General features: G+C 45.8%; 1 protein-coding gene across 5 annotated transcripts in view; it reads right to left on the bottom strand.

Annotated features, from left to right (window-relative positions):
- LOC122565440 (N-acetyllactosaminide beta-1,3-N-acetylglucosaminyltransferase 3-like) overlaps positions 1–12,617 on the bottom strand; it is a 98,910-nt gene that overhangs the window by 67,771 nt on the left and 18,522 nt on the right. Inside the window, exon 1 of one of the 5 annotated variants that reach the window (XM_087975974.1) lies at positions 4,978–5,225. The exons of the other annotated variants lie outside the window; for them this stretch is intronic. The gene's annotated coding sequence lies outside the window, so the exon portion shown is untranslated. Of the gene's footprint in view, positions 1–4,977; positions 5,226–12,617 lie in introns of those variants that run through there. 5 annotated transcript variants of the gene reach the window in all.

Here is a 12,617-nt window from a genome sequence, read left to right on the forward strand (position 1 = left end):
GACCACTCTCTCCGTGACTCTCTTGTCAGGTCCACACCCCCCACCAACCCAACCTCCACTCCCAACACCTTCCCCTGCAACCGCAACAAATGCAAAACTTGCACCCACACCTCCCCCCTTACTTCCCTCCAAGGCCCCAAGGGATCCTTCCATATCCACCACAAATTCACCTGCACCTCCACACACATCATTTACTGCATCCGCTGCACCCGATGTGGCCTCCTCTATATTGGAGAGACAGGCCGTCTACTTGCGGAAGGTTTCAGTGAGCACCTCTGGGACACCCACACCAACCAACCCAACCACCCCGTGGCTCAACACTTCAACTCCCCCTCCCACTCCCCCAAGGACATGCAGGTCCTTGGACTCCTCCATCGCCAGACCATAGCAACACGACGGCTGGAGGAACAGCGCCTCATCTTCTGCCTGGGAACCCTCCAACCACAAGGGATGAATGCAGATTTCTCCATTTTCCTCATTTCCCCTCCCCCCACCTTGATTCAGTCCCAACCCTCGAACTCAGCACCACCTTCCTAACCTGCAATCATCTTCCTGACCTCTCCGCCCCCACCCCTGCTCCGGCCTATCACCCTCACCTTAACCTCCTTCCACCTATCACATTTCCAACGCCCCTCCCCCAAATCCCTCCTTCCTACCTTTTATCTTAGCCTGCTTGGCACACCCTCCTCATTCCTGAAGAAGGGCTCATGCCTGAAACGTCGATTCTCCTGCTCCTCAGATGCTGCCTGACCAGCTGCGCTTTTCCAGCAACACATTTTAGGCTCTAGAAGAGTGATTGATGATCTCATTGAAATATTTTGGATTCTTAAGGGGCTTGACAGGGTAAATGCTGAGAGGGTGTTTCGCCTCATGGGAAAGTCTAGGACCAGAGGTCACAGTCTCATAATAAAGGCACGCTAATTTAAGACTGAGATAAGGAGGATTTTTTTTCTCTGTCAGAGGATTGAGAATCCCTGCATCTCCTTGCCACAGTGAGCTATGGGGGCAGAGCCCTTGTGGTATATTTTTCAGGCTGAGATTGACAAGTTCTTGATCAGTTGGGGAATCGAGGATTATGGTGAAAAGGCAGGAAAGTGGATGTAAGGAATGTCGGATCAGCCATGATCATATTCCATGGCAGAGCAGGCTTGAGGGCCTGAATGGCGTATTCTTGTTCCTGTTTCTTATGGTCTTCTGGTTTACAATTCTGCAATCCTCCAGACCACACACAAATCCAGGGAAAGATAATTATCACTGCTACTGTAATTCCCACTCTTATTTCCTTCATTATCTTTGGATGTAGTTCATCTAGATCCAGTGCCTTATCAACTTGAAATACCAACAGTTTATCCATTGCCCCCCCCCCCCTCATTAGTAATCAACCCTCCTGTTAATTCACCCTCCCCTTCTGTCACTACAGCTTGAGCATCATCTACCTTGAAGCCATAAGTTTTGCCCCAAAATCCCTTTTTTGGTCCCTAACCTGTCCTAAATCTCCTTTTACCATTGTTTTACTTTTGATGTGCTTGAAAAAGACTTTGGAGGACTTCCCTCAAGTTTAGCTGCCAGACCTCTTTCAGAATCCTTCGTTCCTTCCCTTATTTGCTTTCTCACCTCCCTTCTGAACCTGTTATATTCAGCATGGTTCTCAATTGTGTTTACTCCCTCACACTGGCCACGAGTACATATATTCTTCTTTACCTTAATTTCTATCTCCTTCGTCATTCAGAGAGCTTGGATTTGTTTGTCCCACCTTTCCAATGTAAGGGAATATACCTCAACAGTAGCCCAACCCATTTCCTCTTTAAGGGTATCTACTGTTTGTCCCACAAGCTTTAGTTCCAATATATCCAGCCCAGTTTTCTTCTTGCACCTTCAAAGCCTGCTCTATCTACCAATTGATTATCCTTACTCAGTCCGTCATCTCCTACCATCATCCCAAACCTTATGATACAATGATCACTGTTCCCAAAATGGTCTGCTCCATTGTTACCTGATTTCTTTGGCCCACCTCATTACCAAGGCCTGTCTAACAAAGCCTTATCTCAGGTTGAGCTGGATACATACTGCTGCAGGAAATGTCATCTACATCAGCACTGACCAAATACTCACAAGGAACTCACTCCTTTTCACACAAGATTATTCACAGAATCCCTACTGTCACAAAGCTAATCCTTTTTTTTTGTCTAAAATCTGTTCCTTGGCTCAAGGAGACTACCCTTGATTGTTTTCAGAGGGACAATAAACCTGGCCGGGCTCTGATCAGTCTGGTTTGCTACAGAGATTGAAAGGATTTTGAGAGGCCTTTTGTTTATAGGTAAACAGATGAGACTTCAGGTCAAAGTGGTCATGTTTTAGAAGTGACCTGTAGAAGGAAAGGGGAGTGGTCAGCTCTCTAGCTGAGCTGAGCAGTTTAGTTCAGTCCAGAACTGGTTGAGAGTTCAACAGGAAGCTGTTGTGGAAACTGTCTATGCTGCCCTTTTAATTTCAACCAGTAAGCATCTGACTCTTTTTTGTATTGTGTTTTCAAGGGGGTTTGCTTATCGGGACTGTTGTGTTTATTTGGAACATGATACTTAAGTCTACTTTGGATAGACTGAGTTCTGGAGGGGCTCTTTATTCTGTTCTTCGAGTTTCATTGTGTAATTTTGTAAATAAATGTTTTGTCTGTTTTAAACCTGGTAGACAACCTAGCTAACTTAATCCAGGTAATTTTCACTGTACACTTACTGAAACAAATTGCAATGTTATGGTCTGGGGCTGCCTGCGTAAGGATGTTTTGAGTGGTCTGGCCCAGTTCATAACACTATAGTGTGGAAACAGGCCATTTGGCCCAACAAGTCCACACCGACCCTCCGAAGAGTATCCCACCCAGACCCATTCCCCTACCCTATTACTCTACATTTCCCCTGACTAATGCACCTAACCTATGCACCTGAATACTATGGGGCATTTTGGCATGGCCAATTCACCTAACCTGTACATCTTTGGACTGTGGGAGGAAACTGGAGTACCAGGTGGAAACCCATGCAGACACGGGGAGAGTGTACAGACTCCACACAGTCGGCCGAGGCTGGAATCGAACCTGGGACCCTGGTGCTGTGCCGCCCTATTATTAGCAATACTTGTTCCTTTCTGACCCTTACATTAACTCGATCCCTGTTAATTTACAGGTAATTCAGAATACTCTATAACAGTTAACCCTCTCTGCTATTTCCTTGCAGATTTGTTCCTCTACTTTCTTCCCACTGGCTATAGGTAACACCGAATAATCTCATTATTCCCTTCTTATTCCATGGCTCTGTCCTTGAACCCTCTAAGCACGACCTTTCTCCATAAGTTCAATGCTGTCTTTAACCAAATACACACCACTCCTCCTACTTTTGTGCTCCTAATCCTTTATGAACACCTTGTAGGCGGGAATATTTAGATTACTTTACTTTACAGTGTGGAAATAGGTCCTTCGGCCCAACAAGTCCACATCGACCCGCCGAAGCGCAACCCACCCAGACCCCTACATTTACCCCTTACCTAACACTATGGACAATTTAGCATGGCCAATTCACCTGACCTGCACATCTCTGGATTGTGGGAGGAAACCGGAGCACCCAGAGGAAACCCACACAGACACGGGGAGAATGTGCAAACTCCACACAGTCAGTCGCCTGAGGCGGGAAATGAACCCGGGTCTCTGGCGCTGTGAGGCAGCAGTGCTAACCACTGTGCCACCATGCCGCCCAATTTGAAATTTCGTTTGTATTCGCTTAACCCCTTAAAGTGCAAGGACATGTTCCTGGCAATCCAGCCTTTTGACCCCCCCAGTTTCTCAGAACCTAGTGGCACCTCCCCCTTACTGAGATCCCCATGCCACCACCCCCCCCCCCCCCACCCCCACCCCCCTTATCCCTCCTGCCTAGGATGTTCAATATCACCAGGCCCCTACCCAGTCCACTAACCCCTCTATTCCACACCCCACACCCTGAAACTGAGATGCTTGGTGCCTTGTCCCCAATATCGCCAGTAACCCCCCCCCCCCCCCAACTGTCCCCAGTATCTAACACCCCTCCCCCCGAAATCCCCACTGTTCCAGTATCTCCCCCCACCCCCGCTCCCCCTCACTGTCCCCGGTACCTCTCTCCCCTCACTGTCCGTCTCCTGTCTCTGTTGCTTTAGTACCCAATCTCACCCTTTCTTAAACCAGATCTCCATTATCGCCACAACATCACAATCCCACAATGCAATCAGTGTCTGTAACTCTTATTAGGGGGATTAGAATAGTGAGGTGGCTGTTTTTGACCAGCCCAGACTAGATGGGCCAAAGGGCCTTCTTCTGTGCTGTACACCTCAATAACTCTATAATTATGCATTCACATGCAAGCAGTGTAACTCAAATTTAGACTTTGTTCCTTTCTCCCTTACTGTGATTCCCCCATTAGCTTACTATTCACTACATTAGTCTGTCTCTATACATGCTGGTTTTACTTCTCAATATTTTCTCTGTGTTCACATATCCCTTCCCATCAGCACTGACCAAACACCCACAAGGATCTCAGTCCTTTCCACACAAGATTATTATCAATGAGACAAAAATTACTGGAAAATGCGACAGATCTGGCAGCGTCTGAGGAAGGGTCACTCAACCCAAAACGGTTAACTCTGATTTCTCTCCACAGATGCTGCCAGACCTGCTGAGCTTTTCCAGCGCTTTCTATTTATTTGTCTCTGATTTACAGCATCCGCAGTTATTTCAGTTTTTATCATTACCAATGAGACAGGCCATTCTGCCCATTCTAATTCCTCTGTCCAGAGGGACTCCAATGTACCTGTAAACGCTACTTGCATGATTTCAGGGTTTCACCTTCGCACCTTTATCTGAGAGTCCACTCTCACACCGCAAATTTCCTGAGGTCAGGGCTGTAAGAAAACCTGGTTTTTGCTGGACAAGCTCAAATGCTAACACAAACGGTGTGGTTTTACCTTCTCCCATGGTTTGTCTTGTGTCTCCTTCCTCAAAGGAGCTCCATTATAACGGTTAAAAAGCCCAGGATTCTCTCGCGCGACTGCCTGGCTGAGAGACCAGATCACACAAAGCACAGTCTCTCACGCTTGGATTACTTTCTCATTTCTTGGCGACCAGAAGCCCTAACAGTTTCCAAGGCTGCAGTCTGACCCAATGGACTGTGGCATTTTTCTGTTTACACAATGGTTTGTCGTTGTGTTGGCTTTGTTGCTGATTGGCTTTCGTTTGAAATATTTGTCGCTGTGCAGCAGCTCAAAGGTATAAATATCTTTCAGCTCCTCCCTCTAGCTTTGTCAATTCCAGGAAATGTATTTGATGTTTCCTCTGACTCACCAGCATCCGATATCTTCTGCATTTTACCTCCATATCCTATTCACTCAACTTCCACAGAGTCATAGATTTGTACGGTATGGAAACAGACCCTTCGGTCCAACTCACCTATGCTGACCAGATATCTTAATTTAATCTAGTACCATTTGCCTGCCTTTGGCCCATATCCTTCTAAACCCTTCCTATTCATATACCCATCCAGATGCCTTTTAAATGTTGTCACTGTACCAGCCTCCACCACATCCTCTGGCAGCTCATTCCATTCACGCACTACCCTCTGCATGAAAAAGTTACCCCTTTGGTCCCTTTTAAATTTTTCGCCTCTCACCCTAAACCTGTGCCCTCTAGTTCTGGACTTGCCCACCCCAGGGAAATGTTTGGTGTTATAATACCTGTACTCTGTTTCTGATTTCAAGTCACGTATATAATTATCAACAATTTCATAGAATCATATAGTACAGGAGAGGCCTTCAACCCATTGAGTCAGTACTGCCACAAATACACTACTATCTTCATTAGAATCACAATGTCATCAAGATGTACAGCACAGTAATAGACCCTTCAGTCCATGCTGACCAGAAATCCCAACCTAATCTCATCCCATTTGCCAGCATTTGGCCCATATCCCTCTAAACCCTTCCTATTCATATACCCATCCAGATGCCTTATAAATGCTGTAATTGTACCAGCCTCCACCACTTCCTCTGGTAGCTCAGTCCATACACTGGTCCCAATTTCCCACACTAGGCCCGTAACTTTGAACATTATGGTATTTCAAGGGTTCATCTAAGTACTTTGTAAAAGGTTGTGAGGGTTCATGCCTCAACTAGCCTCCCAGACAATGCACTTCAGACCCCCGCCAGCCTCTGGGTGAAAAGGCTTTCCTCTCATCTCCTCTAAACCTCCTGCCTTTCACTTTAAACTTATATCCCCTCTTTATGAAGCGATGAATCTCCTCTGCACCCTCTCAAATGCAGTCATATCCTTCTGATAGTGAATTCGCAGCAAGGTGGAACAGGCAGGATGTTGATTGAGACAGAAGACAGGATGTGGGTTGCAGTTAAGAAAACGTTATGGAATTTTCTTCATTCGGAAAACAGTCTGGAGTTCACTTGTGGTGACATTGTTTTGATGGAATTGCCCCAAGGGGTCAGTCAGATGTCCACATCGGGGTAGAGGTCTTGACAGATAGAGGCAGTCAGCGGCTCTAACCCTGACTCTGCAGCCACTCAGAGAGATGGAGGGGGTGTCTGCAGGTGGAGTGGGGGAGCCCAGTCGCCCGCAGCCTCCCAGGTTAAAGCTCTTTGGTACTGCCCCCATATTGTCCGCATAACCAACTCTCAAAGAGCGATCCCACTAGCTCGTTCCTCCATGACATCCATCACAGTCCATACGCCCCCAGTCCCCTGCTGTGGTCCTCCCCTGCCAAATCAGCCTTATTTGAGCAGGCTATTAACCATCCCTTACAGCCGGCCTCACTCATTCACCATAACCTACCAGGTGCTGACTCCATCTCACTAATAGGCTCCATGTGCACATGCCATTGTCGGATCCAGTGACACAAGCCCTTCACGTCTGCTTTGGTCTTCTCTTTCTCTCTCTCTTTATCTATCTATCTCTCTCACTCTCTCTCTCTCTCTCTGTCTCTAACCTCTTGACCTGCAATGCTGTGGTCTTTCTCTCTCTCTCGCTGACCTCTTGAGTTGCTGTGCTGTGCAGGAGTCAATGCAACATTCCCTCAGTATAGAAGAAATTGAGGACTGCAGATGCTGAAGATCAGAGTCGAGAGTGTGGTGCTGGAAAAGCACAGCAGGTCAAGCAGCATCTGAGGAGCAGGATAATCGATGTTTCGGGCATAAGCCCTTCATCTGGAAAGACTTCCTGATGAAGGGCTTATGTCCAAAACGTCAATTCCCTCAATATAGTACTGATGAGCTTAAATTCCACTCTGAAGCTTTTTTGATCAATCCTCTTTTTTCAAATCAAACTGTTTCCACCTCTGGACTTGAACCCAAAGGTAGTGACACTACCATCGAATGTTTTGATAAGACTGGTCGTTGGTGCAAATTTGTTCTCACTCCTTCTGACCCAGACAAAAGGGAATGAATGGCTGAAACAAGCTGACATCATAGGCCAGCAATTGGAAAGTCCCTCTTCCAGATAGAAGATAAGATTCTATTTGGACTGGATGATTAAAATGAGACTTGACAAGGAAGCAGTTTCTGGCTCACTGTGTTCCACCAAAGAGATGTTTAGCAAAAAGTCCACAATAATCCTCACTCTACTTCTAATCTAATCTAATCTAATCTATTTCAATTCTAGGGTTGTTCGGAGCAGTTAAACATGTTTGGCTCCACAGAAATGTAAACCAATTGCCACATTTCAACCATTCAAAACTACTCCATTGGCTACAGATGTACCCTGTTCCTATGAGTGTTGTAACTATTTAATGGTTACGCTGTAATATCTTTGAGGATAAATGCTTTGGAATGTTTTAAGGTCATGAAAAGTGAAAACCACAAGATCTTACCATTTGAAAATACAATATGAAGTCAGAAATTTAAGCTATTTCATTTTTGCTTCCTGTTCTGCTTTCTGGCCTGTTTTCTTAGAATCATCATAAAATCACCACAGTGTGCAAGTAGGCCATTCAGCCCAATAAGTCAACAACGACTCTCCAAAGATAATCCCACCCAGACGCACACCCCCTGCTGTGTCATCCCTGTAACCCTGCATTTCCCATGGCCAATTCACCTGACCGGCACAGCTCTGAATTGTGGAAGGAGACCAGATCACCTGGAGGAAACCCACGCAGACACAGGGAGAATGTGCAAACACCACAGTTTCAGTCTTCCTCATGTTATTTTCCAATACTGCTTTTTATTTAACTTGCTGCATTTTTGAGAACTTTTATTTAGTCTCTCTTTTATTCTTTATCTGGCTTCCATTTTGATATGGAGCCACCAGGTTAAAGAAAACAGAATCAACTGTGAGGATACAAAATGATCAATCAACATAAAATTTATGTCAGTTTGATCCAAGCTTTTAAGTTTCGACATTTCAGCTAAAAACTTCTAATTGCTTAACAGAATGAAAAATGCTGGAAACAGACGCAGAACAAAGGAGGGAAATCAGATGTTTGACATTGAACCAGTGCAAACACAGCAGGAGGTGTGTGTCCGGAACAATGTCTTCAGTGAGTCCACAGAACGGTTGGATTGAGGAAGCATCTGGTCGCCTTTTGGAAGGGAGATTTATATAGCGCCTTTTACAACCATCAGAGGTCACAAAGTGCTTTTTAACCACAGGTAAGAAAAGGGAGACTTAAAAGTTCAGAGAAATGTGGCAGGTCAAACAAAAAACAGCATTTGAAAAGCAAACAAGAAAGACAGAAAACGGACAGAAAGCACAACAGGAAACAAAAACAAAAAGAGTTTAAAATTCTGGCCTAAAATTGTATTTTCAAAAGTTAAAACCTTATAGTTTTCACTTTTCACAACCTTAAAACACTTTTCCACAAAGGTGTTTAAAACATACCTATTAAATAGTTACAACACTTATAGGAAGAGGAGGAAGCCATTCAGCCCTCGAGCCTGTTCCAACACTCAATGGCTGATCTGTGACCTAACTCCATATACTGGCCTTTGGCCCATGTCCCTTAATACATTTGCTGAAGAAAAACACAATCTATCTCAGATTTAAAATTAACAACTGATCCAGCATCCAGTCAGGAGAGATGTTAGGAAACACGTTGACACAAAAAGGGGGGTAGAGATCCAAACCTCTACTACCCTTTTTGTGTCAATGTGCTTCCTAACATCTCTCCTGAATGGTCTGGCCTCATTCTCAGACTATGCCCCGAGATCTAGAATCCCCAACCAGTGGAAATAGCTTATCTGCCCTGCTTTTTTCCTGGTAATATCTCAAAGACTTCGATCAGATCACCTCTTTCTAAATTCTAGTCACGTTTAACTAGTAGATTAGATTCCCTACAGTATGGCAAGAGGCCCTTCAGCCCAACGAGTCCAAACTGACCCTCCACAGAGTAACCCACCCAGACCCATTCCCCAACCTTATATTTACCCCTGACTAATGTACCTAACACTACAGGTAATTTAGCATGGCCAATCCACCCTAACCTGCACATCTTTGGATTGTGGGAGGTAAACCCACACAGACACGGGGGAGAAATGTGCAAACTCCACACAGACAGTTGCCCGAGGCAGGAATCAAACCCAGGTCCCTGGTGCTGTGAGGCAGCAGTGCTAACCACTGAGCCATCATGCCATACAGTTTAACTATTAGTTTAGCTGTGAGTTAAACTCAAGTCACAAAGGAGACATAAAAAGCAGCCAATTTGCACTCAGTGCCGCCCCCCCCCCCCTCCCCCTCCCGCCTCCCGCCTCCCGCCTCCCGCCTCCAAATACAGTGATAAACTGTGGCAGAGATGTAAGTTTAGGAATAACTGCTGACCAGCTTTTATATCCACCCTAACGGGCCTCTACCTGAAAGATGAAAGGTTTGTTTGAGGTTAATGTAAAGCCCCACAATTCTCCGGATCACTCTGTCTGAGTCTGATTCAGACACTGTCTCCAGTGGAAGTGTGTGTTTGAAGAACTGCAATTGCTCACTGTGGCTTATCAAGCTCATGATATTCAAATGGTGTTCCTTTCTGTTTGGATACAGGAATCATTAAGCTCAAGGACATTGCATGAATGAAAAGGAAACATGACCAGCAAATGGAAAATGTGCTAAATCTGCAAAACAAAATGCAAATATATTCACAAGGGCTTTGCTGGGAAGCTCAAGTAAGCCTTATAAAGATGGAGAATGCAAATAATAATTCAGAGGAATGACTCTACATTATACAATGTCAAATCTCAGGGCAACAGATGGCTTGTGTTTGTTAGAATGATGACTGCAAAATGTGTTAATGATGGTAAGCACAATTATAACTGCCATAATCTACTGTTAGTACCTGAGAGTGACTGAGATGGACTAAAGTGATCTTTAAAAAAGGACAAATACTGACACAAATGGAAGCACAGATGACCACAGATAGCACACTTTGGGAAGTCAAATGTACGAAAGAAGTAAGCACTGAAATTACATTTTGTTGAAAGATAGCGACTCCGGACAACGAAGTCAGTAAGAATGAAGTGCAACTTATTTAATTCTAACTGGCATGAGGCGGTCTTATGTTGGAAGGTGAAAGGTTACCAGTTGAGTAGTTAGCTTAAATGTGAATGGAACTGGGCAAACTAGGGAATATTCAGAGGGATCCATATCAACAGGTGTTTCCGAGCAGAAAAGCAGAGAGAAAAAAACAATTCGGAAACAAAAAAGGAAGTGCTGGAGAATCTCAGCAGGTCTGGCAGTATCTGTGGAGAGAGAAATAGGGTTCACATTTCGGGTCCGGAGACTCTTCATCAGAACATGAGGAGTGTATGTGTGGTTTCCCATGGATGGTGCCCTATAATGCTGAGTAACATGGAGCTTGGTCACAGCCAGTTGTGCTGAAGCAGCCAGGTACATGCTGTCATTTCCATGTTGAGAATTCTCGATGTCTAGCTTGTTTGGAAAGATAGGAAGTTAAATATTAAGGACATTAGTTATGCCACTAATCAGGTGTTTAATGAGCAGGGTGGCACGGTGACTCAGATGGTTAGCACTGCTGCACCACACGGATTCGATTCCAGCTTTATGTGACTGTCTGCATGGGTTTCCACCCACAGTCCAAAGATATGAAGATTAGGTGGATTGGCCAGGGGAAATATGGGACCAGGGTGGGAAGGCTAGGTCTGGTGGGGTTGTCTTTTGAAGGGTACACATTGTCTGTGTTGAATTTACACATTCTCCCCACGTCTGCATGGGTTTCCTTCAGGTGCTCTGCTATCCTCCCACGGTACAAAGATGTGCAGGTTAGGTGGATTAACCAAAGGAAATACAGGGTTACAGGAATAGGGTGGGGGGGGAGGTTGGGTCTGGGTGAGATGCTCTTCAGAGGGTCGGTGCTGACTCAATGGGCCGAATGGCCTCTTTCCGCACTATAGGGATTCTGTGACTCTATAACTGGCACCTTGCTGCTGCCTTGCGAGATGCACCCAGTGTCATGATGGGTCTTGCTGGACATCTTGTCCAATCCTGCCACAGCTCACATTGCGCAGGCCCTATATGATTCTGCCCATGGTGACCAACAGTGGAGTCACAACTTATTGGATTGGTTAACTAAGGTCTCAACTGGGTTGTCACCAGTGCGTGAAACCCCGAGGCAAGTAAAGGACGAGTGGTGGTACTGGATCACTGAACAAGGTAGAGCTCTCGCTCACAACAACAGCTCATGACAACACCATCAATGATGAAGCTATTCTGCAGTGCAATGACCAGTGAGCCAGGAGGTTGGAGTTACCCATGTGCAGCATGGATGGCCAGTCATATTGTAGTTACCCATGTGCAGCATGGATGGCCAGTCATGTTGTAGTTACCCAGGTACAGCATGGACGGCCAGTCATATTGTAGTTACCCAGGTACAGCATGGATGGCCAGTCATGTTGTAGTTATCCATGTGCAGCATGGATGGCCAGTCATGTTGTAGTTACCCAGGTACAGCATGGATGGCCAGTCATGTTGTAGTTACCCAGGTACAGCATGGACGGCCAGTCATGTTGTAGTTACCCAGGTACAGCATGGACGGCCAGTCATGTTGTAGTTACCCATGTGCAGCATGGATGGCCAGTCATGTTGTAGTTACCCAGGTACAGCATGGATGGCCAGTCATGTTGTAGTTACCCAGGTACAGCATGGATGGCCAGTCATGTTGTAGTTACCCAGGTACAGCATGGATGGCCAGTCATGTTGGAGTTACCCAGGTACAGCATGGACGGCCAGTCATGTTGTAGTTACCCATGTGCAGCATGGACGGCCAGTCATGTTGTAGTTACCCAGGTACAGCATGGACGGCCAGTCATGTTGTAGTTACCCATGTGCAGCATGGACGGCCAGTCATGTTGTAGTTACCCAGGTACAGCATGGACGGCCAGTCATGTTGTAGTTACCCATGTGCAGCATGGATGGCCAGTCATGTTGTAGTTACCCAGGTACAGCATGGATGGCCAGTCATGTTGTAGTTACCCAGGTACAGCATGGATGGCCAGTCATGTTGTAGTTACCCGTGTGCAGCATGGACGGCCAGTCATGTTGTAGTTACCCATGTGCAGCATGGATGGCCAGTCATGTTGTAGTTACCCATGTGCAGCATGGACGGCCA

This window comes from Chiloscyllium plagiosum, unplaced genomic scaffold (assembly GCF_037043375.1).
Source record: "Chiloscyllium plagiosum isolate Xiang-an unplaced genomic scaffold, Cpla_swu_hap1 HiC_scaffold_28, whole genome shotgun sequence".
Classification (NCBI taxonomy): Eukaryota; Metazoa; Chordata; class Chondrichthyes; order Orectolobiformes; family Hemiscylliidae; genus Chiloscyllium; species Chiloscyllium plagiosum.